Source organism: Camelina sativa, chromosome 4 (assembly GCF_000633955.1).
Source record: "Camelina sativa cultivar DH55 chromosome 4, Cs, whole genome shotgun sequence".
NCBI classification, from domain to species: Eukaryota; Viridiplantae; Streptophyta; class Magnoliopsida; order Brassicales; family Brassicaceae; genus Camelina; species Camelina sativa.
This window is the reverse complement of record NC_025688.1, coordinates 6769777-6775257: the sequence shown is the minus strand read 5'-3', so window position 1 is coordinate 6775257 and position 5481 is coordinate 6769777.

The following is a 5481-nucleotide window of genomic DNA, read 5'->3' as shown; positions in this document are numbered from 1 at the left end:
CCTCTATATATTCTTGTTATCAACTTGCAACCTTGAGTTTGCGAGAGTATTTGGTAACTTGACAATGGTGGTAAAACCATGCTATGTGTCAATAAGTTCGCATCATGGCAACGAATTATTATGAGTACTCCCCACTATAATTGGTTTGGGTCAGAAACCATATATATCATCTAAATGTGTTATACATGTTGGTTTCTCCACCACAGTGATTAAGATGGGAATTGAAAGAATATTGGATATGAATCTCTTTTGAAGATTGAATATCTCGAGAATTTGAGTCTCAAGATGCAGAGACTATTTTTGTAGTGAGTCAGTCTTTCCAACATGAGGGAGAGAAAATATACAACAGAAATATATTGGATGAAATTATCTTGATCCTCGTACTAAGAAATGTGCGCTAGAAATTGAAAAGATAATTTATTTGCAAATCTTAGCAAAAAAATGCAAGAAGCATTTGCTGACCATGATAGTGGCAAAGTCACATATACCAGCTGTGCTCCAATTAATATTAATGTCCTAGAAGAATAAGATCAACTGCTAGTAAGTCTAAAGATCGCATGAAGTGTGATAGATTTATGGTTCCAAATATAAGTATCCTCGGAAAAGAAAATGAGCATATATTAATATGCACTGAGGAATGAAATAGTTATGAGAAATCTCTAAAAGATATCTAGAGACTTAGACATGAGTAAGAAAGAGATTCAGGTTCCTGAGAATCATAATAAAATGAAATCTCAACAAGTTGAGTCATGTCTAGAATGAAAAAGAACCAAAAAGCAAATCAACATTGTAATATGTTTGCATGCAGTGTTGCAGTTGATAATGTTATGGATAAAAATTGAGGATCATAAACCACGGTTAATAGAAAATGTTTTATTGAAAAGTGTACACAAGTAATGATTGGTTAATCATTAAAAGAAGTAACTATGAAATAGTTTCAAGTCTCTTAAAGAGATAATATTTTGACTAGTAGTCTTTACACTTGAATGTGTAAAATGAATGGAACATAAATAGATCTTATTAGAAATAAAGTACGTGTAGTAGTACAATGTTTCTCAGAAAATACTTATGAGAGATGTATTCTCTTTTAGTGGAAGAAACTAGTTTAGATCCCTTATGAGTTTGACAATAAGAGCAAGACTTGATTTTAGTTTAGTTAGAAGGTTTTTAGAAGTTTCATTTAAGGGATTATATTTCTAAAAGCAATATTTTATAGCCCTCGAGAACATTGTAAAGCCGAGAAAAAGAAAAAAAAAAGTCTTGTAGTCTTTTGACACCTTTGGGGAGAAAAGGGTGAGAGTTTATCTCGGTGAGAAAATCTTGGTTGTAGATCATTGTTGTTGATCTTAGAGATCTCATAGTGGTTTGAAAATAGATCGAGAACAAGCTAAGTAAAGATCTTAGCGTTGTGTAAATCCGAGATTGAACACTAATTGTAATTGTGTTCAAGAAGTATTTTCAAGAAAGTTTGAGGATGTAGGCATTTGTTGAACCTCGTTAAAAGAACAAGTGCAAAATATATTGATCATTAAAAGATTATCTGATCTCCAGTAGAGATTTCACGCACCAAGAAATATATGGAGAAATTGTCAATGATGAAATATTACTTCTGAAAAAAGAGAAGTCGGATTGTATAAGATCAGATCTTTCATGAAATTTCTTGAGGTTCCAGATTTGACATCTGATGATAGAGATGTTATCTCAAGATGGTTACATAATCTTACATAGTAAAATGATCTTGAAGTACCATACTAAGAAGAAGAGTTGAAAGAAAACTTCACAAGGAGAGTATGAATAACTCCTATGTATAAAATGATTGTTCGGAAGATTGTATGTAAAAGAATATTTGAGCTTGAAGTTCAAATAAATCTTCTATATGAAAGAGGTGCAAATAACACAGGAGAATATATGATCATATGAGTTTGTACATTAAAGCTCTGTTTATAACAGTTTGGAAAAGATGATATATATGATCATAATGCATAACTTGAAGATGATGCTTTCAGGGGGGAAAATATGTTATGTGCGTGGTTGGACTCTTTTTCCCTTATCATGTTTTTTATTCCATTGGATTTTTGCATGAAAGCTTTTTAACGAGACAACAAAAGAACACGCAAAAGATAAATACCCGAAGAGGAATATTATGTTTTCAATGGGGAAAGACTATCATCTTCAAAGTCTTTGACGTACATTGATTAGATGGTGAGAGATGAAGATAATGATCAAGATGAGTCATTTAAGAGACTAATATCCTGCAGAAGAATGGTGATGTACAATGATATAATTGTCGTACAAATTTGTTCAAATGAAGATTTGGCAAACAATTTACCAAGGCGTTTTCAACCACTACTTCAAAAAGTTACTTCATCATATTGGATTGCGACATTTCGAAGATATCAAGTGATGTACTCAAGAGGGGGTAAACACCTAAAAAATGGTATTTTGGTGCATCAAGAGACATACACGAAAAATGCGCTTAATAGGTTCTATATGGATGGAGCACACCCCTCAAGTAGTCCAATGGTTGTAAGAACACTTGATGTGAAAAAAAGATCCATTCCGCCTTCGGGAAAATGATGAAGAAGTTCTTGGTCCTGAAGTATCATACTTAAGTGCAATAGAGGCATTAATGTACCTTGCTAGTCATACAAGACCTGATATATCATTTGCCGTGAATTTATTAGCAAGGTTTAGCTCATGCCCAACTCGAAGGCACTGGAATGAGATTAAACATATTCTTCGTTACCTTCAAGGTACGAAAGACATGGGTTTCTTTTTTTACAATTTATCTAAGAAAGATTTAATTAGTTTTGCAGATGCAGGATACTTATCTGATCCCCATGGTAGATCGAAAACAGGATATTTATGTATTCACATGCGGAGGTACTACTACTTCCTGGCGTTCTATGAAGCAAACTATAAAAGCCACTTCTTCCAATCACGCAGAAATTTTAGCCATTCATGAAGCTAGTCGCAAGTTTGTATGGTTAAGATCCATAATTCATCATATACGAGAAGATTGTGGTATATGTGTAAGGAAAGATGCTCCAACAATTATGTATGATTACAATGATGTGTGCATCGCACAACTTAAAGACAGATACATCTAAGGCGATAGAACGAAACATATTCTACCAAATTTCTTCTACACACACTACCTGAAGAAAAATGGCGATGTACGCGTTTTAGAGATTCGTTCGAGTGAAAATTTGGCGGACTTATTTACCAAGGCGTTACCTACTGCTACTTTCAAAAAGTTGGTTTATCATCTCGGATTATGTCGTCTCATAATTCTCAGCATGTGTACTCATCAGGGGGAGTAGTTGCGGGTTGCACTCTTTTTTCTTAACCATGTTTTTTCCCATTGGGTTTTATTGGTAAGCTTTTTAATGAGACAGCATTTTCGGCTCATTCTGAGTTACATTATTATAATGGACATCCAAGGGGGGGGGAGTGTTATGAATAATAGATGGATGCCCATTATAAGGCCCATCTTCTAGAAGTCTCTAGAATTACTTGTAAACTAGGTTTACTTTGTCATTAAGCAAAACCCTCTCTTTGTACTCCTATATAAAGGATAAAAGGACCTTTTATTCATTGGAATAAGACACCAAAATCTTCCTCCTCTTTTGTATATCTACTAGATAAGGATTCGTCCGATGTCCGGGTTTAAAGTTTGTAATTAAAATTAAATTTAATAAAAATATATTAAAATTTATTGTACATTATTTATAATTTTTTTTTGCTATAATACACTGATTTATATCCATAAACAAATCTTTTATGTATGTTACCATTGAAAGTGTATTTTTTACACCTAGGTATACTATATGTTACAAATGACGTATTATTTACCGCCACCTAAAAAATGTCCATATGAATAAATTAAGCCAACTAATATATGTTTTTTTACTTTCACTTTTGCATAGTTTCTTTATCACTAAAATTGTTAGCTCAAAAAATATTTCGAATAAAAAATAAATTACATCACACTAGTGCATGACCAACCATGGAGAGAATCTTGGTTCTGCCCTCCTACCTTATTGGGAAACATTGCGTCCAACCTCCTCCACCATGGAGAGAACCTTGGCTCCGCCTTCCTCCAATGGAGAGATAACCTTGCGTCCAACCTCCCCCACCTTCTTCCCTAGGGGAGATAAACTTGCGTCCAACCTCCTCTACCATAGAGAACCTCGGCTCTGCCCTCCTCCTGTGTGGATAGAACATTTCAGGTTTTTTAGCTATCTCAAAGTGGCTTGCTACAATAACCAATGAAACTAAAGACCCTTTTCCAACGTCACAAAATCTTTTGATAGTAACTAATGTTAAATTTGCCAATGTATTCATGGAAGTTTCTTTGACACACCATGATGTAGCCTCTGTCTCCGAGCTCCTATGCATCTATCAACAACGATTTATGTTTTTCTAATCTATTTATGTTTGTTGTAAGCTTATGTTTGATTAGCCTATTTCATCCAACCATTAGGTTGATGACCTTTTTCTCATTATCTTCTTTTGGGATTGAACGAATGATAACAATTATGTTTGCACAAAAAAAAGTATATGGCCAACAAATCAAGGTTGACAAATTATGAAATTTTTTTTTTGACATAATTAAAGAAATAATAGATAATGATAAGCACAATATTATATAAATCTCATATAATTCAAAGATGAAAATATAAATTAAATAAAACAGTCTAAAACTACTATAATAAATTTTAAAATACAGTATTAGAAAAAGAAGATGCATATATTAATCTTCCATTTTTTTGGGTCAACATATTAATCTTACCTATTCCAAACTAAAAAAGGAGAAAGTAGGAGTATATTTTAGTTTTAAAAAGTGAGTATATTTTAGTTTTAGAATATTAGTATATTTTGGTTTAAAAAGTAAGGAAAATTTGCCTACCCATTAAAATGTTTCACCAATAGAAAAAAGTTGAAAGTAATATCATGGTAAATAAAAGCAATAGAAAAAGTCAAAATTGTCTCTGAAAATCATATGTTGTTGAAAACTTATTGGTTGACAATATTTTCTAGCATTATTGTCGTAGTGTTTTGTGTCTCCTTTAAGAATTTGAAGTCATGTAGTTGTAATGACTCTTGAGAGGGCTATATATAATTGTCTGTGAGAAAAGACTGGACTTGACAAATATAAACCAACCTTTTTTAAAGCTTTGACCTTGGCTTTTATTGATAGCAATTGCATAGCAAACTCGTACTGGAAATTGACGTCTTTTTAGTCGCGCAAATATCAAGACAAATTCTTCATCAAACATCATATTCTACTTCTCAAATAAGTTTTTATATTTAGTAATATTAATTTTTCTTTAACTAAATATATTTTTTTTCTCTTTTATGTGAATTTTGTAGGTTTTGAAATAAATAAGTAGAATCAATATTTTGGAGCATATTTAAAAAGCCTAGATGAAGAAGGTCTAAGGAAAATGACACATTCTCGACACAAGGTCTTTTGTA